Source organism: Carettochelys insculpta, chromosome 1 (assembly GCF_033958435.1).
Source record: "Carettochelys insculpta isolate YL-2023 chromosome 1, ASM3395843v1, whole genome shotgun sequence".
NCBI lineage: Eukaryota > Metazoa > Chordata > Testudines > Carettochelyidae > Carettochelys > Carettochelys insculpta.
The window spans coordinates 294536801-294561837 of record NC_134137.1 but is presented as its reverse complement, the minus strand read 5'-3'; the positions used below and the strand labels follow the sequence as shown (position 1 = coordinate 294561837).

The 25037-nt window shown below is 44.3% G+C and overlaps 1 long non-coding RNA gene across 2 annotated transcripts in view; it reads right to left on the bottom strand.

Moving 5' to 3' along the window:
- The window catches only part of LOC142007372 (uncharacterized), a 109705-nt gene that overhangs the window by 23022 nt on the left and 61646 nt on the right, over positions 1-25037 (bottom strand). The window contains exons 1-3 of one of the 2 annotated variants that reach the window (XR_012643922.1): positions 2373-2718; positions 2063-2151; positions 1205-1259 (exon numbers count right to left, since the gene is read on the bottom strand). This is a non-coding gene — a long non-coding RNA (uncharacterized LOC142007372). Of the gene's footprint in view, positions 1-1204; positions 1260-2062; positions 2152-2372; positions 2719-25037 lie in introns of those variants that run through there. The other variant, XR_012643923.1, reaches the window with a different exon arrangement.

The following is a 25037-nucleotide window of genomic DNA, read 5'->3' as shown; positions in this document are numbered from 1 at the left end:
CAGTAGCATGAAGGACCCCAGACAAAGTCCTTACCCCCCAGCACACACCTGAAACAGAAGATCATTGCCTTCTCCCTTTGATTTTGTCCAGATGCCAGTACCCAAGAATGCTACACTGAGGTTCTGGTTAGGGTGACCCCTTAATCTAGGCACAGCTGGTATAGCTCCAGTGCCCTTTCATTACATGACAAGAATGATGAAGCTTTATTACCTGAAAATGTAACACTTAACAGAATTTGGATCAAAATGTCCCAAACTGTCACATAACTAAACTGCAAATGTGGCCTGGTCCAGTCATTTCTTCTTGCTCACCAACAGATGCTGCCAGAGAGCTCTCTCCCCCATGTTCTGAGATATGAATCACTCTCTCATGAGTACAGAATGGTGATTCATGTGAGATGGCACAGGAATAATACAGATGTGTAGACAGAAAAATAGCTGGTACCTTTATGACATCTGCTGACAAGGGGAAACTATTGTTTCTGGTGATATATTCTCTTGCAGTGGTTATGGTGACCTATGTGACATGAGACCTTACTTGTGATTCTGTTTGTGATCCCCAGGGATCTCTGTACCCCTATGTATTCTTCCACATATCCAAGGCTATGTCTACATGGTGGGTGCTATTTCAGGGTATGGTGGTATCCTGAAATAGCTACCCACATCTTTGCAATGTGCCCATTGTCTCAAAACAGTTTTCGAGACAATGGGTGCACTATTCTAGCATCCCTGTATACCTCATCACATGAGGATAACAGGGACATCTTGAAATCGGGCTTTACTTCAGCATGTGGCCACTGTTTAGACAGCATCACATGCCAAATAAGCCTATTTTGAAATCTGCTTGAAATAAGCTCCACAATTTGTGTAGTGCAAATTACATAGCTTATTTCAAGCTTACGGCACCATCTAGGCATACCCCAAGTGTCCTGTGCCAGTTGGCATCCAGAGGTTCTTGGATCACACATTGACTGAGCCACGACAACTATTTCTTGTGAAGATAGCTCAGCACTAGTGAACAGCATTAACATCTTTGAGTCTCATGATGTTCTCTTTTCATGCATGCAAAATATTACCCAAATATCCTGAGCTCTCCAAGAGATTTATCCCAGTTTTCTATTGTTTTTAATAAACACAGTTTTACATATTATGATCTATATTTTCTTATGCTCCCCCTATTTTCCAAGTACCTACTTTTACTGACCTTAATAGAAAGGGAAGTACACGATCCTAAAATCTTGGGAAATGGTTCCTACAACCTGAAAAGTAAACACACAATATTTTTTGAGGAACAATGTATCTTTCCAGTCAAACATGAGTCTTCAATGACTGAGACGTCAGTATGTGTAATAATTCTGTTGTTCTGTTGAAATGCAAAATCATCTAGATTTCTATGTTCTCTGGAGCTTGTTCTTTTGTTATCCTGTGAGTGAGGTGGTGAAAGGAATCAGTGCATGAAGATCAGTGATTTTCTTATTCAAATTCTGAAAGAAATTATACTAATGCAGAAAAAGCAGGCTCTAAAACAGATAGAAATATACTCTGAAAGAAAGCAGCAGACAACACGTAATTGAATATTGGAAGCAACTTTTCCTGCAGCTCAACTCAGGAAAAAAAAACACACACAGACTCCCTCTATACTTCTCATGATATTTAGAACAATGCAAACGTGATTATTACAAAAATTATGTTACAAAGAAATACTCCTGTTACTGAATGTAATTACCCGAGTGCATCAAAGCATTATCATATTCAATCACACATACACACAGAGCCATATAACCAACAGCCACAAAGCCAGCATTAATATCCATATTCTATACCAGCACTTAGTCATGCATGAATGTATTATTAGACCACTATCTAACTGTATAATTTTCCCTATGGAAAACTTAACTATGTGATTGTTAAAACATTATCTAGATTGCTGTGTACAGTGGATACGTATTCAGTTATGAACAACAGATCTATTTTTTCAGCACGCATTTTCTCTATCTTCTGCATATGTAGCTAATATTTATGTTCTCTTTTGCCTTTCAACCAGCTTATTGATCTTACTTACTGTCTGAAGTTTGTTGCTATAAAACAGTTGTGAACCTCTCAGGGTCTCTGAATTTGGATATTAAAATCTTTTTCCCTCCAGCAACAGACCTAAAAGTTAAAATATGAGTTGTAAAAACTTTTTATTAATCCGTCTGCTGACACTCAGAAACATACAGTTCTCATGCTCTTGTGGGAGGTTTTACTGGAAGATCTAAATTTTTTACTTTATGAACCTTTTGTTACCTTTTCAGATAGATTGTTTTAGATTATAAGATCGTCAAGGTATACCAAACATAGTTTACTCTACAACTCTAAATTTTGCAAATTACCTTGGAAGTCAAGCTGATTGTTGCTAACGAGAGGAATCTTGAATCCACATTCATAATGAAACTGACAAGATTTGCACTGTAACAAAAAGATTTAATGCAAAGACCACTAAATTTAGGCTCTGTCTATACTAGAGCATAAAGTCAATTTTAAGGCCTTAGCTCAGTTTTACAATGTGACTGTCTTCACTGCAAACATCATTAGGTTATTTTTAAGGGGCTCTAAGCTCGACTTACTCATGCTGCCCCTCCCATGTGGAATAATTCCAAGTTCAAATTTAAAAGGTCAATTTAATACTAGTGTGGAAACAGCATAACTTTAAATCGACTTTATTGGCCTCCAGAGGTATCCCACACTGCCCCAAATGTGTCCATTCTGGAAGCTTCCAATGCCACTGCTTTCCAGCTGTGCAGGAAGTAGGTAAAAATAAACCCAGCAATTTGAATTCATTGTCTTTCTGTCCAGCATGGCTAGTAGACCTCAGAAGCAAACCCATCTAGCCATGATTTCTCAGGGTCACAAAAGAGCCCCAACTTGGAACCATCAGGAGATACAAGATCTCCTTGCTGTGTGGGTGGGTGAATCTGTTCTAAGTAAACATGAGGGATGCTCAGCAGTACCGGGTGAGAATCAAGCTCAGCCCCCCCCACACACACCCCACATGACTGCAGGGCTGTGTGGACTATGTCCTGCCTTGTGCAGGGTTTCAATGCTTGAGAGACTTCTTCCCTGCACAGGATTTAGCAGGAGAGGCTGAGAAACCTTTTTTCTGAATTTCACATTTTAAGGGGCTGTCCATCCCAAGATGCCATGTGGCTGGCGAGCTAGACCCCTTCCCCCCACTACATGGCTAGTCCCTACCCCCACGCGTGCACCATGTGGCTGCCGGGCAGTGTAGACCATGCTTGCAGACAGTGCCTTGCCCTGTCCTGCATGGGGCTTCAGTGCTTGAGAGGGCTTACCCTTGTGGTTCCCTCCAAGGGCTAACAAGAAATACTACAGTTACCATGCTAAGCCGAAAAGAGGATGTTCCCTACAGCATTTAACAATGTATATTTTATGGCGCTGTCCCGCCCGAACAGCCATGCAGCTGGTAGGCTAGCCCCCATCCTCCCATCCCACCCCCGCACCACTTGATGACCTCTCAAGACCCCTTCCAGTTTAGTAGTCTATGATTCTATTAGCTACTAAAATCTGCTCTGATTTCTACTTACTGAATCTTGTAGTGAGCATTTGGTCTCACAATACAAACAACAGATGGGCCAAACATCTTATTTAGAATTTATCTTTTGAAAAGGGAATATGCCTATGATCTGAATAAGTTGTGTCAGTGTACTAAATGCACACCAACAATGCTATGCTATACAGTAGATCTACAGCTGGCTGGGAAATTATGGTTTTGCATCACAAAACCTGACAAAAAATTTGGTCTCAGTTTTGTCAATTTTTTTGTTTTTTGTTGTGTTTTTGGTTTTGGTTGTGTTTTTGGATTTTGGTAAAACGTTTTGGTTGGCCAAAATAAATGAAAAATGAAAATTTTGAATACAAATTGACCTGTTTCGCTTCTCAATAAAAAAGATCATTTTCTCTCAAAATATTGCGATGGAAATGTTTTTGACTCAATGGCAGATCACATGAGTCATATGCAATTCCCCACCCCTGTTCCATCTCCTGTTGCACTCGTGACAGTGCAAAGTATCTGAAAAGCCTGTTTGTGAAGTCCCTGAGAGCAAGTGGCGTGAGGCCAGATTTGTTGGTTCCATGCCACTCACCCTGCTGTAGGAGTCATCAGGGACTAAATGGGGAAAGGTGGACACTGCACTCTGTGGACACCTGCTGGGCAGAATAGCCCTTTGGCAAACATTATCAGTCAACACAGTGTAGAGCAGCTTTAAACCTACTTGAAACTGAACCACAGAGAAATAAAAAGTCACCTTTTACCCACTAGATATTTTTCAAATTGAGTCATAGTTGTTCCCCATCTCTCTTCATCTTCTCCTCTGTCCTTTTACCCTAAATTCATTTGCATACGCTGAAAATGTAGGGAAACAAGAAAGTCTGCTTACAAAGAGGAAGAATGAGTAACCCTTTCAAAAGATGACCTCTGTGTACAGTCTGGAAACAGATGTTCAAATCAATTACAGTAGCCGTTCTGGCCCTATATCTCCCCTGAGATTAGCACACTCCCTTGCAACAACCAGCTATTGTTCAGGAAAATTTGGAACGATTTCAATAAATATTTGAAAAAGATTTTGTTTTTTCAAAACATCTATTCTTTATCATTTTGAGGAAAAAGCCTTTCCAGACATAGCTGCCCACAAGCAAAACTTAGTTTGCTTTCAAGGTGTGGTTTAACCATTCTGTCCAAATCCAACAAAACTATCAATGTGTCATTTTCCTGTTCTTTCCTTCCTCCTCCCACCTTTTGTTTCTTGTAATATTGAATCTGTAACAGTGTACAAATAGGATATTTTATCTGGCTCAGTTATTTTCCTCTTCATCCTTTTTCGTAGCTAATGTTAAAACTGAGCAGGCTGATAAACACAAAAGCAAAAATGGATGTGTTTATGCATCTAGGATTTCTTATATGAACTTCCTTTCAAAAAGCTGCTACATGACTGGCATTAGCTAATGTGAGCCAAATGAGAAACACCAGTGTATATGGATGCCAAGTAGTATAGAAAAAAGACAGCAGCTTCCTTCCGGAATCTTATCATGATTCATGACAGAAAGCTTTAGAGCAGAGGTGAGCAAACTTTTTACAATGGGCCCCACTTGTTAGCTCTGCAATTACCCAGGACCCCTAACTTGTGGAAGGACCACAGGAAGGAACCCGGTGGGGTGCTCAGGGAAGGCGTGAGATGCTCAGAATGCTCCAGAGGGTGTCCTGGAGATGTGCTCAGGGGGAGGACCCCAGAAGGGTTTTTCCACAGCCCTGTGTCCTTTCTTCTTCTGTCTAGGCTGCAGAGCCGGTGTGCTCTGAATCCAAATGTGGTGCTGGTCTAGGCCAGAAGGATATTATTTTAAAAACCCCTCCAGTCCACTGGAAGGGTACCAAGGAGGGACCTCAGGTGGGTACCTTATCAAGCTGGGAACTCACCAGGTGCCCCTGCCACTTGACCCGGGGCATCTGTGCATTCTGATTCGCCCAGCAGCGGCGGGTGCGGGGGGAGGAATTCTCTTGGAGACAGCAGCATGGGAGAAAGCAGAAGGCTGAGGAAGTAGTGGAAGCTGTAGGGGGGAGTGGGGAGAGCCAGTCACACTGTATCCCCCCCCCACAAAATGTCATGCCTCCCACTTTGCACACGCCTGCTTTAGCTCACACATACTGTATTTACAGAGTGGCAAAAGAACTTTATCCAAAGTCAAATGATGCTTACATAAAAAGCATAAGGAATAAATATCAAAGATGAATTGCAGAGCTCAAATGAGGTTAAGGCCAGAAATATTTGTTGATTGCCCCTAAGAGAAGTGGGGGAACATGCAGCAAAGGAACATGTTTGCAATAGATTTGTAAAAAAGAAAAATCCCAGGATGAAATCTTCTAGTGATCTCACATCCTCTAAAGACATCCCAGTTCACAACACTCTGTGATATCATTATCCCGGGACAGTCTGTGACAGCAAGGGTTACCACGTGGCTCTTGCTATACACAACAGCACAAAAGTAGTGCTGTAGGTCAAGATCAAGACAGATAAAGTGAGTTTACCCACTTTTCATTTGGGGAATATGAAGTTTAGCTGAGGATCATTTATCCACTTCTCTTTTTACTGCTATATGACTGTACCACGTGATGTACTCTGTGACCTGGTTAGCAAATCAGCAATTGCCACCGGGGCTTCATGGAAGCAAATGAGACATTTAAAAGTTTGAACTTAATTTTGAGTTAATGTTCTACCACACTTGGGAGAACTTTCAGCCCTTTCTTAGTTGTCAATACTGCTGGCCAGGCTTTCCTTGACTGCCCCAAACCCCAATCCTGCAGCACAGAATAGTGGAGTCATGGAATGTTTTAGGGGGGACTAATGCTGGTTGCCAGAGCTACTCCCCACTGGTGCTGACCCCAGCTCACACTTGGCTTCCCTCTTCTGCCCTCTGCTGTACAAAGATACATGAACCTTTGGGCATTCCTCCTGGGGATATGGGGTAAGGGGAGATGGTAACATTGAAGTGAGAGGGAGAAAATGTGCATGCAGCAGGCACCTTCCATCCACACATGCTGAACGAGTGATGCCCTCTTAGGTTAAGTCCTATGCACAAGTGAAGAAAAAAACCTGTTGTTGAGCAGGAGGGTGGGGGAGGAAAATTGGCTGAGCATGGTCCTATGTCCTCTCTTCTTCTGTCTAGGCTGCAGAGCCAGTGTGCTCTGAATCAAAACATGTTGCTGGTGTTGGCCAGAAGGGTGCTATTTTAAAAACCACTCCACTCCACTGCACTGGGAGCTAGGAGGAAGAAAAAGAGGAATGTAGTTCACAGGGGCATATCCAAGGCACAGAGCCTCTAGGGATGCCTCTGGAAGCACTGCAACTAATGCACCTTACTTTGCCCAGCCACAAAGCTGTCTCATTTATCTGGTGTATCCCAACTGATTTGTCATTGATAGTTCCTCAGTTATGATTGTGAAAATCCAGGATTACTGATAAATGATCCAAATACAGGAAGGCAGAACAAGGTGGTCCTTTTGGGCAGGATAAAATGAAGACTTTAGCTGTTTACGTGTTCTCAAGCACTAACCCAGGCTAAACTCAAGGCCAAACTAAGTCATCACACCCCGGAGATCCCAAGCTATTCTGCAAGAGTGTGTTCTAATTTAATCTTAGGCAGGCAGAGACATCCCTTAACTTTGTCTTACCTTGCTTAACAAAACAAACCAGCAGTCCTGTAGCACTATAAAGACTAACAAAATAATGTATTAAGTGATGAGCTTTCCACTTCTTCAGATCTGGACACAGCGCCATACTGGAAATAGTGCTGAAAGTGAATTGGCATGACAAATGTATAACAGAGGGATACAAACAAACAAAAAATGAAATGAAAACTGACGACCCAGATTCATAGGACAGCTCCTCAAAATTTTGGTGAGTGAAGGCACGTGAGTACTTCGAAGTGCCTGGGGCTACACGCAAGCCAGCACTTTGAAGTTTGACGCTTCAAAGTTGCCACGGGGAGAAATTAGCCTAATGAAGTGCTGTATATGCACTGCAGCACTTCATTAGTATTCTCCAATCAGGCTGATTACCATGTCCCCTTCAAAGAAAGGGGCAAGTGTAGACATAGCCACTGTGAGTAAGGGTGGCAGAAATTGACCCTGGGTAATGATCTAAGGTATTTGACCCAGAATAAGTCAGATCCTTGAGCAAGGAGTGTTGCACAAACTGTATCACCCCCTGCCCCTTGAGTAGCTCCAGGCATAACAGATGCAATTTCACCCCTGCTTCCCCATTGCTCTTTGGTAGGATGACACAAGGGTAGTACTTGGCTGGTGGGTGTTTATAATAACAGCAAATCACAACACACCCCATGCAATGATGGCTGTACTGGCTAATCCACAGGAAGAGTGGAAATGGGATGACATTCTCCCATTTGCCACCCCTACTGTAGTTGGCCCATTGGAAGGATGAATAAGTGAGTGCTCAGCAGTCACTTATGTCTGCACACCCAAACTCCACGTCACAATAGTCTTCACAGCCCCAGCACATTGGGCATGAGCACAAGTTATGGTATAGCTCTCAGCTGGCTTCCCTCAACAGGCCTTGCACTCTACACAGCAGCATCTCTCTTTGTCTTTAGTGTGGTTGTTCTAGACCATCACATCTGGGTGCTTCCAAGGTTTCAGGGAATGGTGCAGGCAGCCCTGGGCAGGATCCTGGTGGTTTTGGTGAAAAGCAGGAGAGGATTAAACAGATAGTAACCATTAATACATTCAATTTTTGTGTTTCTCTCTCACCAGCTCCTTCTGCTTTCCTCAACAGCCACCTTGGGAGCTCAGAGTTCATTTAATCCATTGACTCCCTCCCCTTTCACTCTTTCCTTTGTCTCTTCAAAGAGATCCCAGGAAGATGCCCTCCCCTGACCTAGGAAACCAGTGCTGCTTGAACTTTGTGAATAATGAAATTTCCATCTTTCATGCAATGGCAGATGCATCCATTTCTGTTCTCCTGCTGGAGGAAGAAGAGCAACTACCCAGCATGGACAACAGAACTGCTTTCCAGTTCTCAAGGACTGGCTGTCACTGTGCAGTGGATAAAAATAATCCCTGGGGATCCCAAAGGTGGCATTTCTTATCAGCTCTGCCTCAGACATCAGAAATGGGTAAGACAGAAGGGAGATAATTGCTGCAACAAACTGGCTAGGCAGTTTATTATTATGTTATCATCACCATATATTTATGGAAAAGCAGCTTTTTAATATAATAAAAATCACAGAATAATTTTTCCCCATTTTACCATTCTGAGCTGTGATAGCTCACAGAGTGGATCTCATGTTTAATATTAAAGTAATACACAGTTGCCCTTACATATGCCTTAAGCAAGCCCAAATTTCTTCTGCTTGGTTTAGAAACTAAAACAAAAAACAAATATGTTCTTTGAAAACATCATGTGCCCTAAAAACTCTTTCACAGCCATCTCTTGTCCTTCTGGGTCAAAATATTTGCAAAGGAATATTATACATAATTCTGTTAAAATTATTTTCAGACTTATCACATAGTAATTGCTGTACTGAAATAGATTGATGGTCTGTCTAGTCCAGTATCCTCTCTCATAGAGTGTTTTATAGCAGATGTTTCAGAGAAAAGAATAATATTTCCATGATGAACCTGGCTATTGTATAATACTATCCCCTGGGGGAAAATATAATCCTTTCCCCAGCTGGCTATCAGCCGATACCCTGAAGTCTGAGAAGAGGTCATTGTTATCCTATCTAGTATAACTGCAAATTATATGCTTATTCATGAGTGCTTCTTTTCAGGTCTTACTAATCTATTTCCCTTCATGAGATCAAGTGGCAATGAGTTCCACAAACTAATTCTACTTGGCACCTTCTTTTACGTTATCTGGACTACATATGTGATTCATTGAATTTTTTTATAGAATGGGATTCAAAAAATCTTCCTACTGATTTTCTTTCAACTGTATTTGATACGGTTGTATTATACCTCATCTAGCTCCTCTCCTTTCCAAAAGAAAAATTACCCTTGTTTTGAAAAAAAACAAAAATAAAATCAAAAAAACTCTCCCCTTGTGGAAGTCACTCCCTGTTCCTCCCTCTTTCTATACACAAATGCACACACACAGAGACCATGTATGTCTCACAGAGCTCATTGTTCTTCATGGCTAAGCCTGAGCAAAGCATGAGAGGTGAATTTTGTATTAAGTACATTTTAGGACCAGACACTGCAATTTGTAGCATGTTGAATAGCACACATTCATACTGAGCAATCCCCTTCCAGAGAACAGGATTACTTGTGCTATCAGCAGTGAAAATGCAGAAGCGCACTCTCCTGTTTGGTAGCATTAAAATATAACCCATTGTGCACAGAATCACCAAATGTTTCTGATCAGCTCTAGTGTTCTTGCCCAGCAGCTTGAAAACTTGCTACACACTAGTGTGCTCACCAAATTATTTTCTTTGCTCTAGCAGAAAAAAAAATAACAATTATTTCTTATCTTCTCCAACTTGAAAAACAAAAAGAAAAATAAGTTCTACTTTTTTAAAAATAGACAGTTAACTTTTTATGTCTTCATGATATACAGGGCAAGGAAATGTATATGGTGCTACAAAAGGTGGGAGACATAATGAAGCACTATAGGGAACAGAAAACATCACTGGGCACCAATGGTTCCTTTCAGACTGTGGCCAACAGGGTTAATGTCTGGCCTGCAGATAAAATTCTGGCAGCTGTTACTCAAAGCACAATGGGCATTGTTGTCACTCAGAAAGTGTCTTTGTTTTTTCTGGCATGAGTTACTGTTTGGAAGCAGTCTTAAAATAGAAAAAATAAAGATAAAAAGGCCAGTCAGATAACTTAAAAATAAATGGGGTTGTGTCAGAGTTGTTATTCTTCTAGATCCCTAGGAAGAAATACTGGTTCATTGTTCTGCAAAAACTACTTAAATACCTGAAATGAACAGTCTCAGGGAGGTAGCTGTGTTTGTCTGTATCTTTGCAAAACAAAGCAAGCAGTCCTGTAGCACCTTAAAGACTAACAATATTATTTATTAGGTAATGAGCTTTCAAGGGACAGACCCACTGAAGTGAAATTACCTGCAAAATTCATTGCATACCTAATGCAGCTTCTGTGAGAAATATCAGCCACCATACTTAAACATGTCCTGAGTATTTGCAGATGATATTCAGTAACATTCTGTTTTAGACACTTCTTCTCAGACTTTAAGGGGCTCCCACTTCTTTGTGGCAGTTTCCCCAACAAGTAAATGGATGGTAACAGAGAGATAGCTGTGCTAGTCTATACATTATCAAAACAAAAAAGCAACCCAGTAGCACTTTAAAGACTAACAAAATAATGTATTAGGTGGTGAGCTTTTGTGGGAGAGACCCACGTCTTCAGATCATAGCTATACCAGAACAGACTCAATATTTTAGGGACAGAGAACCAAAAATAGTAATCAAGGTTGACAAATCAGAAAAACTATTATCAAGGTGAGCAAATCAGAGAGCAGAGGGGCAGAAGGAAGGGGGAAGCCAAGAATTAGATAAAGCAAAGTATGTAAAAGAGTCCTTATAATGATACAGAAAATAAAAGTAAAAGGATGCTGCAAGTACATTTTAATTATATAGGACAATGTCACATACCTCATAACCTCCTATAATGTTGAAATGATTTACCATCCAAATTCTGCCTGCCAGGTATGATATCAGATCAGATCCTCAGCACACACCAGTTTACAGTAACTAAGGATCTGGCCCAGGGAGTATGACAGCAAGTATTTTGTTTGTTCTGTCAATCTTCTTCTCTCTCTCATTGTCATTGGATGGACATTAGCAAAATTAACAAGCAGGAGGATGAGACTGATCATTGAAAAAACTTGCATTTGAAGTTGCTAATTCCTCTATTCTGCTAGCTCAGAAATGACAAGCCAAGCTACACACACACAGACTACAGGAGACACTGTACATACTCTTGTACTACATTGCTTGCATTATGGCAATGGAAAGAGATGTAATGGATGCTGGTATTGTTAGGGAAATACTTGTTTTGTTAGCATTTCCCCATTCATCATGCTGCATTTGAACAACTAGGTCTCCATCTTGGACATCCTCCTTCATGGAAAGTTTGGTGCTCTTTTGGCCTCTTTCAGATTAGAGCAGGAAAAGGAAAGGGAAATTTGTGTGACAGCCCAACCTGCCCAGCAACTGCAGAGGTTTCCAGGGCACGGTAACAGTTATTCTGGGCTGTCCATAGAATGGCATTCATGAGCAACCAAGAACTAGAGCCCAGCCAAACCAGGACTTCTTAGGCTATGTCTACATTAGGCAAAGTAAGTCGACCACAGATAATGCAATTCTAGCTATGGCAATTGCTTAGCTAAAATTGACGTATCTGTGCTCAGCTAATTTGGCTGTGCATAATGGGAAAGGATGACAAAAGTGTTTCTCCTGTTGACCTCACTTACTTTTCATGCCTCATGAGAATTACAGAGGTTGACTGCAATCCCTGAGAGGTCGATTTTGTTTGTTCATACTAGATGTGCGAAATTGAACCCTGGAAGATTGACCTGAGCAGATCAACCTGAGCAGGTCAGTCTTCTGGGGTAGTGTAGATGTAGCCTTGTGATGTCAGATTTCATCTAGCTTCCAGCTTCCAGCATTACCTGCATGCACCTGTCACACCTCTAAGAAAGAAGTGTCTGCACGCCAAACGCAGGATGATGCCTTCAAGAACAGAAGACAGAAGACAACATTGGCCATGTACCTGAGTGATCACTGGTTGGAGTGTTCCTGTGTTCCACTTTGTCTTCCTACGTGCCCCGTTTCCAGTTCCAGTCCAGGGGTCTCATCATTAACCGCTTTATCCCCTGGGCTGGTGAGAGAGAGATGGTATTGTGGTTACCTTTTTATGGTCTTTCAGTTTCCCCTATTGTGTAAGAGTTTGGTGGATGTGGACTTCACATCCACATCATCATTGTTAACATCTGAGCCATTATTACTTGTCTGTAACTGAGGTTCTTGCTATTTATATCTTGTTTCAAATAAACCTATTATGTTTGTACCTTGTCCTGCTTAAGTGTTTAATCAAAAATTATAACCATAGATAGATGAAGATGCAGAGGTAGAACAAGCAAAACAAGCCCATCTTCTGTGAAGTGAAAGAAGTAATATTAATTTCAATCTGTCTCAGGCGAACTGTATTTACTAACTTGAATTAAGCCACTATTTGCTTTCTTTACAATAATTTCAAGCAAAGCTTCTACCCTGAACTTATCTCAGAGACTCAGAGACAGCAATGCACAGAAAATGCGTATCTCTGATTACCTTCTAAACTGAACTATCTAACTTACATTTTTTCACTCCTGTGAAGCCAATGGACTAACAGTGGTGTAAATGAGATTGGAATCAGATTTAGTAGAGCAGATTCTCTGGCTTTCTCTGAGTCCTTTGTGCCACTCTGGCAACACAAAGCAGCCAAAACTGCCTACATTTCTTCAAGATGAGATGTCTCCCAGGATAAGAAATCATCCAGTAGCATAGGCAGCTCCTGACGCAGGCAAAAAGCTGTTGTGTTCTAGCTATTCTAAGCAGATAGTCTTTAGGTGGCCTTTGCCAGCTGTACAAGTTAGAGCAGCCTCTGGTCTATTCAAAACTTCAGAGACAGGGGAAGCCTAGACAAGTAAAAAGAACAAGGGTCTACAAGTGACTTCTTTGTAAACTCACTTCCCATGCCAAGGCCAGAGAAATGACACAACAAAGAATGTGTTTTTGTAGCTAAGTGTGGTGTCAGCTGTTACCTAAAATTACAAGCTTTCTTTTAATGGCTAAACAACCTCTACACATAGCACAAACTTCCTGCTGTTGCTACTCCCATGAATTCTGAGAATCCTGAGTCATTTATGCCTCAATTTCCAGCTCAGCCTCTCAGAGAAAGTGTGTTTGAAGAGACAAGGGTGGGAGTAGCTAACCTGAAGCAAAATTGCAGTCTGTCTCATTTTCACTCAGTTTGTCAGAGGGTGGAAATGGATGTCAGGAGAGGGATCACTTTCATGATCACATCATACGTAACTTTTTCAAGAGGCAAGACGTTATTCTCAGGAGTAAAAAGTTCAGTGCTACTCTTTTAGTTTTCCTGTTGAGAGAATAAAGGCAATAAAATATTCTGCGCAAATTCTTGTACAGAAAAAAACTCCAGTTTTCAGCCAACGGTACGTTTAATTTTTAACCACGTACCTTCAGAGCTACACAGTTCTTTATATTCTCTAGTTTGGTAGAACTATCGTTAGTACTACAGGCAAAGAATTTCACTGAACTGCAGTTAAATGTGTCTATGTGCATGAGTAATTTAAGGGTTAAATTCCTAAATCAAAGTGAGCTAGGGATTCCATAACTATTTGTAGAAAGGTCAGAAATTTACAGTTAAAATTAAATTTAAAGGAAATTCAGCCCCTGCCTTATTCCTCAACCAGCTCCTTACAAGATTTGCAAGAACACAGGCAGTAGCTCAGTTGAATTACTGTCTTAAGCATGCAGTACTACTCTTGAAATTAGAGCACTATAATGGGTGGTAGCAGAATTTGATCTCATATCTGAAGCACAAAGATGCACTGAAACCTAAACATATATGGAATTGTTTGTAATACTTTCCAGGTTTCCACCTACAAACTCAGCAACATGCCTCTGGAAACCTGGAATTCAGAGTTTGCTAATCCATATACCCCATAATCTACTCAGCAAAAACTGTCACTCTGGCCTCATTTCTCAAAAAAGATGTATTTTTGATTTGTCAGTCTTTATTGTGTAATCCTTCTGCCAGAAAGAGTTGGCAGCAACCAGGGTCGGGTTCAATATCTAGGGGTTCCTTTTCATCCATCTCACAGAGAACGGGCTCAAGCTTCCACCCAGTAGCCTGGGAAATTCACACACCCCTGGGAGCCTCAGAGACGCAATGCTTCCCCACTTGCAAGCACAGAGGCTGAGTGTAGAAAAGAAACTTCTAAAGAAAGAGGCAGAAAAGTCACATGGCATATGCTTGGGAAAATACCACACCCAAGCCGTGTCTACACGTGCACGCTACTTCGAAGTAGCGGCACTAACTTCGAAATAGCGCCCGTCACGGCTACACGTGTTGGGCGCTATTTCGATGTTAACATCAACGTTAGGCGGCGAGACGTCGAAGCCGCTAACCCCATGAGGGGATGGGAATAGCGCCCTACTTCGACGTTGAACGTCGAAGTAGGGACCGTGTAGTCGTTGCGCGTCCCGCAACTTCGAAATAGCGGGGTCCGCCATGGTGGCCATCAGCTGAGGGGTTGAGAGACGCTCTCTCTCCAGCCTCTGCGGGGCTCTATGGTCACCGTGTGCAGCAGCCCTTAGCCCAGGGCTTCAGGCTGCTGCTGCGGCAGCTGGGGATCCGTGCTGCATGCACAGGGTCTGCAACCAGTTGTTGGCTCTGTGGATATTGTGTTGTTTAGTGCAACTGTGTCTGGGAGGGGCCCTTTAAGGGAGTGGCTTGCTGTTGAGTCCACCCTGTGACCCTGTCTGCAGCTGTGCCTGGCACCCTTATTTCGATGTGTGCTACTTTGGCGTGTAGACGTTCCCTCGCAGCGCCTATTTCGATGTGGTGCTGTGCAACGTCGATGTTGAACATCGACGTTGCCAGCCCTGGAGGACGTGTAGATGTTATTCATCGAAATAGCCTATTTCGATGTCGCCACATCAAAATAGGCTACTTTGATGTAGGCTTCACGTGTAGACGTAGCCCCAGGGTTCATAGTCAACCCTCAAGTAACTGTCCCAGCTCAAATGGATTGAGCAGTTTCCCTTGTTTCTCAGGCTCACCAGTCCAATACTGTAACCAGTGAATCCACACACCCAAACTTTCTTTCTACCCACCTTTTCAAATGCTCCACTTACAACTCATTGCAGTCCGTGCAGGCCCTGACACACCACCCTGATGCATTCCCGCACTGAATCTGAGGCAATGCCACCTTTACGCTGGTTCGGTGCTCCACTTGCTCCCTGCCAGCTGCCCCACTGGCTGTCAACCAGTCAGGCCTGCCGTCTGCCTGCTGCTCCTCCTACCGGCCGGCCACGGGTCGTGCCGTTTGTCCATCCGCTGCTGCTCCTTCTACCAGCTGGCTGCCAGTTGTGCTGTTTGTCCGCTGCTCCTCCTACCAGCCAGCCGCAAGTCATGCCGTCCGTCCATCCACTGCTGTCTTGTGGGTTTTGCTGTAGGCAAAACACTGTTATTTCAGCTCTCAGTGATTTCAGCTCAAAGTGGCATTCAGCTGTGAGCCTATAGAAAAACTATAGACCTGTCTTTAGGTATACCTTTGAACTGTGTTGGGAGATCTAGTCAAAGCAGTCTTACAGCTGTACAGCCAAAAGGCTTCCAGCCAGCTGGTTCAACCACTATGCATCTCCCGCCCCCCTTCACTCACACAATGCTTTGAGAGGAGGAGCCCTCTCTAATCCATATATTTGCATTTTCATGCAAATTATCTCTGCAGAACACATTTCCCAACTCCTTCAGCAGTATTGAGCTCCTGCTGGTACATTCCTTACATCTTCCCCCCGCTGAGAATTTGTCGTCCCAGCAAATCAGACTTCTGATTACACCATCCATGTGAATTTCCTTCTAAGTGTCTGAGAAGACCCACTATGGCTTCCACGAGCCTGTGCGCCAGGTGTATTACATCATCCCCAACCACACCAGGTGCCTTGTAAGTTAGTCTATTTATACGGGCTTTATAACTCTATCTCTCCTATTGAGCGTGGGCATAACAGAGGCTGTGGGAGCTTCTTCTGAGGAAAGGATCAAGTGGGGACCCTCCCAAGGATTCCCTTTGTACTGGCATAACCTTGTATCTCTTGCTCATACACAGGGTTGTCCTGGCCATCAGTGACACCTTCGACTTGCATATCATCTCCATCCTCTAATTGAGACGTATCTATACATGCTTGGTTCTCCTCCAGACTGTCTGTAAATGGGACAAATTCTTCACCCGAGTCTAGTCTTGTTGTGGGAGGAGGGTTTCCAGCCACAGCCCTAAACACTTCTGCCCTGGGATTTAGCACTGAAGATGTTGAACTTTCCCCATGCTCACTTGATAGGATCCAGCGGGATCTGGTTCCCATTCTAAGATGCTCCATGGGAGCCTCATCCTCTTCAGATTCACTCTCGAAGGTGCTGGGTAAGGATAGATTAGTCCTGCATTGCCCGTTGCCTGTGTTAAGTAGTGGATGTGGCCTTGCACTTTCTTCTCGTCCCAGTCCCATGTCATAGTCCACCTCAGAAGGGGCACTAACCAATTCTCCCACGGGCAATAGGATATTTCTATGTACTGTCTTCATTGGCACTGATCCACTCTTGGGTTTAATCCTGTAGACTGGCAGGTCCCTAAGTCTTTCCACCACCAGGTAGAGGGTTGCCTTCCATCTATCAGCAATCTTGTGTTTGTCAGCAACACCTAGATTTTGCAGCAGAAATCTATCACCAGGCTGGAGCTCCGGCAGGTGCACTCTTGCATCATACCAGTATTTGTTATGATCTGTGTTCTTGCGGGCAGCTGCCATAGCCAAATGGTAGGCATCCTGCAGTTTTTAGCTTTCCCCATCCTCTGACACCCCAAAGCATAGGTCTATGGGTAGTCTGGGCTCTCATCCAAACATCAGCAAGTACGGGGTGGCTCTGGTAGAGTTGTTCTTGGTGGCTTTGTAGGCATGCATCAAAAATGCGGCATGTTGACTCCAGGATGCCTTCTGCTCAGGGCGCAATGTCCCCAGTATATCCAATAGAGTTCAGTTAAATCATTCTGGCTGAGGATCACCTTGAGGGTGGTAAGGGATTGTCCTGGATTTTTTTATTCCTGCCACCTTCAGCACCTCCTCTTGTAGGTGACTCTCAAAGTCTCGCCCCGGTCAGAGTGTATCCGAGTTTGGAGTATGAACACTCAAAAGTACTCTTCTCAGAATACTTGTGCTACAGTGGGGGGTTTCTGGTCATGCATGGGGTAGGCCTGAGTGTACCGGGTATAGTGGTCAGTCACCACTAAGATGTTTCCAATATTCTTCCTATCCAGTTCTAGAGACAAGAAATCAATGAATACCAACTCCAAGGGTTTTCTGATCATAATGTTCTGCAATGGGCAGAGTTTTCCATTGCACACATTGAGCACACATCTCACTTTTCCTGCGTACATCCTTGGCCATCTGGGGCCAATAGAACCTATTGCAGATGAACTCAAGGGTTCTTTCCATACCCAAATACCCACAATCATTGTGCAGAGCCCTCATGGCCAGGGCTCTGTACTCTGTTGGCAGTACCAGTTGTGTTCGTCAATTTTGCAATGGATCTACTGTGACCTGGTGCAACACGCCTTGTACCAATCTCAGTTTGTTCCATTCCCTCAATAGTTGTTTACTTCCAAGAGTGGAGGGAACAATGCTCATAGGGTTTTGCCCTCTGTTTTTGCAAGTAGGGTGTCACAGATGTCAGCATCTTGCAGTTGGGTTTTTTGCCCATCCACAGCATTGAGCCTGGGCAGTGGAGACTGGTCCAACACAATATAGTTCACAGAGGCTGATGGCATGCTCTTGGGTGGTAAACCCAAAGTTTCAGCAATACGACTCTTAGGGGGCCTCAGACTTGTGACAACTTCCATTGCAAGTGGCTCTTACTCCATCTAAAAGAATCTCAGCAATTTCTGATGGCTGTGGGCACCATGACAATGCATCTGCATCGACATTGCTTCTCCCAGATTGCTACTGTATGCTGAACTCCTAACTGGTCAAGACAGCTACCCATCTCTGCCCAGTAGTTTCCAGCTTAGCACTTGTCAATACATATGTCAATGGATTGTTGTCTGTCCATACTTTGAACTTAGCGTCATACAGGTAGTCACCAAACTTCTCAGTGATGGCCCACTTCAAGGCCAAGAACTCCAGCTTGTGGATGGGGTCTCCTGGCAAGGGCCACAGGTCTATGTTTGCCAGCCACTTCTTGGTATTAAAACCACTCCTAAACCTTCCAGACTGGCATCAATATGTAAAATAAAGAGTTTGTGTGGGTCAGCAAACAGTAGTACTGCAGCATGAGTTAGGCAGTTAATAATCTCTCAGAAAGCTCTCTCACACCTCTCATCCCATTGTGATCCAAAAGGCTCTAGAGGACCACGGCACTTCTGCTCTGGAAGCCTTGAGGGCCTCCACTTACCCCTGGTCTTAGTCTTGCTCTTGCTGAGCATGTATCTGCGGGTGAGATCATTCAAAGGCTTGACAACGGTAGCATAATTCTTCACAAATCTATGGTAGTATCAACTAAATCCTAGAAAGGTTTTAAGCTCCCTTTAATTGTTCGGATGTGGCCATGTGACAAGTGCCTCTATTTTAACTGGTTCAGTACTCACACCTTCCTGGGACACAATGTGACCCCCATGCTTCACCGATGTTCTACAGAACTGGCGCTTGTCCACAGAAAACTTCAACACATAGGCCTCCAACCAGCTGAGGACCTTAAGAAGTCTTTCTTCATGCTCCTCCAATGTTCTTCCAAATATGATTAGGTCATCCCAATAAATAAAGACTTGCAGTAAGTTCCTGTCTGCCACAACTTTCTGCATAAGACACTGGAATGTGGCAGGTGACCCAGAAATCCCTTGAACCCTGCATTCAGACTGGTAGAACCCTAATGGGAAGATGAAGGCTGTCTTCTCCTTATCTTCTGCTCCCAGAGGAATCTGATGATATCCACTTCGAAGGTCTAAACTGAAAACCACTGGCTTCCCAGCAGGCAATCTAAGGCATCTTGAATCCAAGGCCTAGTGTACTTGTCAACCACAGTACAGCTGTTTAGGGTGCGGTAATCAATACACATCTGAATTTTCTCATTCTTTTTACAGACCACCACAACGGGTGAAGGATATGGGATTCTGTAATAATGCCATTGTCAGCCAGCTTTTGAAGATACCGTCGCACATCTTCCATCTTAGATAGAGTGATCTTTCTAGATCTCTCCCAACAAGGTTGAGAATCATGCAGTCTGATGTTATGCTCGACCCCTTTTGCACATCCCACTCGTGCAGTGAGAATACCTCCGATCTCTCGCAAAGCTTCTTCCTTAGCCACATCTTCCACTCTTCAGACAGTGGTGAATCTCCAAAGTCAAATCTCACTGGATCTATCATTGGGGCCTGAGTGCCACAGTGAAGCCTCACCCCTGATTTGGGATCAAAAAGGTCTGCTATCTTTCGCCCTTGCTTCACCACAATATCATGACTCGTTCATTAGCAATCAGTATAGTTACCTTTTCCCGGGCTTCAGAGGTAAGACTATGACTCCACTAGGAACCAACATTCCTTCAGGGAGTCCTTCTTCAACTGGCTTCTCTACCATCTCTAGAGCTCCTCCACTGCTCTTTAGCCAGGTACTCCTGGCAAGCACCTCTCACTCCGTCCTTGCAGGACTACTAAGGGAGTTGTGTCCACATACTGCAGGGCGTCCATTTGGCAGTTTCGGTGACTCCTGTTTAGCATCCTCAATTTTCTTGTAGGCTTCAGCACAAAGCATATGAATCATCAGGGTGATCATGTATTGGTCCCTGGCCTGTCGTCTACAGTAGTCCGCCAGTACTTTGAAGAGACTGGAGTTGGTCCCTATTAGTACAGACACACAAGAGATCCCCTTGGGGTCAGGGCATATTAAGGCGGCTGTGTCTACCTCCTCTCTTACCCCCACCACTTCTGGGAACTCTAGGTGCACGATGACATATCCTGCATAGGGATATCCATTCATGCTGAGTCCACACGGACCAAGATCCATCAGTCGTTGAATAGGCAGGTGCCCAAGCATTCATTAGTAGAATGACTGGAATATAATAGTCACTTGAGATCCTGTATCAAGCACAGCTCTACATTCCATTCCTTTTATCTTCCCAGTGACCTCTGTTCATGCCCCTATCAGTCCTTGTGGGATTGCAGTGGGTCTGGCTCTCCAAGGGGAGCTTTCAGTTCCTGAGAGCTTAGGCAGCTCCTTTCCCAAATTCTGTGGCCATTTCCCAACTTTTTCCCAACTAATCCTCAGTTTCCCATAAACTAAACTGGGATTTTCCTTGTTTCAGCAATCGGCAGCACTATGCCCATCTTGACCACACCGGTAGCAGAAGAACTGTCCTCTCCTCCTCTGCCTGGGTGGGATGGTGGCTCCAGATGCTGATGTCTCTATCACCACAGCCTGAGGTTCCTCATCCTTGTAAATCCTAGCCTGGTCAATGACACTTTGCAACTCAGCCATCTGTCCTGTCAGTAGCTGAATTTGTTGAGCAAGGTCTTCTCTGGTGTTCACCATCAGTACACTGGCTGTTTGTTGGGTGCTGTGCTGGCTGGCTCAGGCACCTGAGCTTCCCAAAACTCACTAGCAGCCTCTCTCACTTCCTCCTCTCTGACCTCTTTAATCAGCTGGGAGTAGCTTGGTGGGCGTTTTTGTCGTTCTCTTAACCAGAGATAAAGTAGAATCGGGCTGTAATACTGAGTTCCTCTTACAATTTGAGCCAGTTTGGCCTGGTCCATCTGCTCCACAGTAACCACTCCCCTAATGACAGCTCTCTGTAGCAGTCTCTCCAGCCTGCGTATGTAGGCCGAAACCTTCTCTCCCTGGTGCTGCTTAGCATTAAGGAAGTTACAATAACTGTCTTCAGGGCTCTCTACACTCCCAAAGGCATGACTGAGGGCTTCTAGACAATCCTTCTCACTGATCTCAGGCTTAGTGAGCTTGTAGCCAGACAAAGTCTCCCCCTTACAAGCCAGCTTGCTGGTTGCCCCCCACCCCACTGAGGAGCACACAGGGCACGGAAATGGCTGCTGACAGCACAGTCTTTGATGCCCTCATTGAGGCCCAGATATGCTAGCTTATCGTGACCCTGAGAAGCAGAAAGTACAGATGGAAGGCTAACAGGCCAGACTGTCAACAAGGGGGGGGCACCCTCAGAAATCACCCCAGCTGGCATTAATCAATATGATGCACACACACAATCACCCAGAAGGGGACGTGCCCCGCCCGCACAAAAGAATGTCCTGTACTCCTAAATTGTTTATCTCTTGTCTTACAAGTGCAAACTAAGTAGAAATGCCCTTGTAACAAACTGGTGTCACAAAGACAGACCAGTATGATCTGGCACCATAGATAAGAAAGAGAATACGTAACCCAAAAGGGGGTATAAAAGATGGGTCCAGCAGAACTCTAACTTTGAGTGCATCGCCACCAACTACCTGCTGGTCGGGTCAGGTGATTGCCTCCCGAGGTCCACAGCTGGGGACGCCCAACCTCGTATTCGTCTTTCCGCGGAATTGAGTGACCGATCCGGCTTGGCTACGCTGGTATCGAGAGACGCAGAGAGGGTAAGATACACCCATGCTAGGTCTCTGACTTTTTTTGTGCACAGCTAAAGAATTAGAGCTCTGCAACTAGTATCAAGATATCATTGTGTTAGATGGTAACAGATATCTTTGTATTGGATTGTAACTTAACTTGTTAACACCTGTACTTTGCTAGCATATAAGAAGTAAACAATAGCCTTTTGTAACCACACGCTTATAACTGTAGCTTAATAAACTTGTAACTAGTTAAGATCCAAGCCTAACTATTTTGTTAACCCTTTTGTTACTGCAACACAGCCGGCACAACAAAAGAACTTTAACCGTTTGGTTACTACAGCCTGGCCGTGGGTGAGAGAGAGCAAGCAGGTCCCTGCTCTAACAGTAAAAAACTGGGTTGCTTAGGACCCAGGGGAATCCGTCAGCCTGTCTTGGCTGCTTGCAGCGACCGAGCTCTCTGCTCTTGTGGTTTTAAACTTGGATGATAACAAGGGCATAGTTGGTACCTCACCGCACATCACCCGGCCACCGGCTAACAGAATTGGCGCAGCAGAGATGGGTTGTGACACAGGCTGTACTGCAGTGACAAAATGAAACCAGTCATGATAAACAACTCAGATTTCCTTGACATAGAAAAGAATCTAGCTCAGGAAGGATGGGGTAACCCATAGTGGAGTAAAGATGTGATAGAGAAGGATTGGGGAAACCCGAAGGACATTTGGCAACACTATTGTAAATGGAGAACTGCCTGTAAAATGAAAAGAGGGAAAGGCAAAGGTGCTTACATCTGGCTTTTAACTAACGTGGCAGGCAGCCAGTAAGAGCTACCGGAACTTAGAAGCTGAGCTCCTTAAAGTACAAGCAGAAAGGGACACGTTGTACAAAGAATGCCAGAATTTAGACACTCGAGTGCGCACACTAAATACAGATATAGAGCACCTTCAACGAAGGCTGCTGCCCCTGATTGAAAAGGAAGGTGTGGAGCGAAGGAAGAAGCTAGAAGCCAAGCCACGGAGCATTAATCGAGCTAAGGTAGAGACCACTCTGTGGTTAGACCCTGAGGAATGGGACGGGGATATTAGGGACTCCTCTCCTGATGAGTCCTCCCTCTCCTCCGACGAGGAGGTACCCCCAGTCCGGGTGCGGCCACTTATCACCTACCAAAAGTCAGAAGAGGAGGAGGAAGAAGAATCTAGTGATGCAGGCGATGTAAATGGTAGGTCCTCGGTCAAGAAAAGGGACAAGAAATTAGGGAAAGGGAGAAAGAAAACCCCACTGTCACGAAAAATCACCTCCCGAATGTACAAGCCCTCTGAATTAAAAGAAATCCAGCAAGATTTTTCTAAAAAGCCAGGAGAGGGGATAATAGAATGGCTAGTATGCCTATGGAACTCCGGGGCGGGGCATATATGCCTTGTCGCCCATGAATGTGACCAGCTTAATTTGGGGGCAGAGATATCCCTCAGCTGCCCTGAACAGGAAAGCCCCAGAACACTATGGACCCTAGTCACTAGGTGGGCTGCGGAAATACATCCAGCAGACCGAGATGAACCCACAGTCATACCATGGGCTAATGCAGAGGAAGCTAAGGAAGCCCTGCAAACTATAGCCACCATTAGTTTGCTCAGCCACCTGCACCAGAGTGAAAATAGGGATGAAAGAAGCCCGTGGGAACAGTTGGCCCGAGTAAATGATTTGAGACCTTTGTTAAAGGGAGCTGCCAGTGCCCATAAGGCAATGGCATTGTCCCTCCGAATGGAGGTACAAAGTAATACTGACCTCACCTTTCAAGATTTGCTTCGTCGCCTAATACAATATTTCAGAGAGTTTGGGGAAAGTAAAACCCCACTAAACAAAGCTAAAGTGCGACAGTTAAAAGAGGAGCAAAAGGGTAGACAAGAAAGCTCCCAATCCAAGAAACGGGGGGGCTTCAAGCCCAAACGTGAAACAACTCCAGAGGAGAAAGAGCTCCGAACAAAGCTATGGAAACAGTGCTTGGCCTTAGGCTATCCCAAAGATGTAATTCATGGGCTGCCGACTGAAAAGCTAAAACTCCTAGCTGCCTTTGGAAAGGCCAGAGAGGAGGAAACAGCAGTAACTCCTGATGCTCCTCCTCTCCCAGACACCCTTTACACACCACTACGGCAGCAACTACGCGAGCTGCCGTCCCCAGTCGATCTCGATCAGGGAAACTAGGTGGCGGGGGTCATTTGCTTACTCATTCTCCCCTTTTAACTGATTTACTGAGCTTCAAGGTGTGAATCACATCTAACGCTGGGCCTCTGAAACTCATTATTAAACATCTTTGCTTCTCTCTGTCTGGTACAGCCCGCTGCTCTAGCATTTCAGAGGTGTGTTCTAGCCAGGGTTCAAACTCCTCTTCCCCAGGAAATAATCTTAGCTTACCATAGAAGCTTGCCATAGCATGGGGTAGCACACACTTTTCCAATGTCTGCCCCAGGGCTTTTGCCCAGGCATCAGCTGAGGCTGCCACCTGTGAGCTAGAGGCTTCTGAGCCAACGCCCAACAAACCTGACAGATTAGCCATGATACAAACAGTAACTTCCTCAAATACAAACACAATTATTTCCCACTTAGCAAATCACTCAATATGTGCTTGCAAGGGGTACTGACACAGGATCCTGGACGAGCTCCCAAGAATGTAATCCATCTGCCAGAAGGAGTCAGCACCAGCCAGGGCCAGTTCAATATCTACATGTTCCTTTTCATCCATCTCATGCAGAACCAGCTTGAGCCCCCATCCGTGGGCACCCCGGAGAGGCAATGTTTCCCCACTCACAAGCACGGAGCCTGAGCGTACAAAAGAAACTCGTAATTAAAGAGGCAGAGAAGTCACATGGCATAAGCTTGGGAAAATACCACACCCAGAGTTCATAACCAACCCTCAAGTAACCATCCCAGCTCAAATGGACTGAGCAGTGTCCCTTACCACTCCGTCTCACCAGTCCAATACAGTAACCAGCCAATCCACACTCCCAAACTTTCTTCATATGCCCCTTTTTAAATGCTCCACTTGCAACTTGGTCCAGTCCATGCAGGCCCTGACACATCACCCTGATGCATTCCCTCATTGAACCTGAGGTAATGCCCCCTTTACATGGGTCC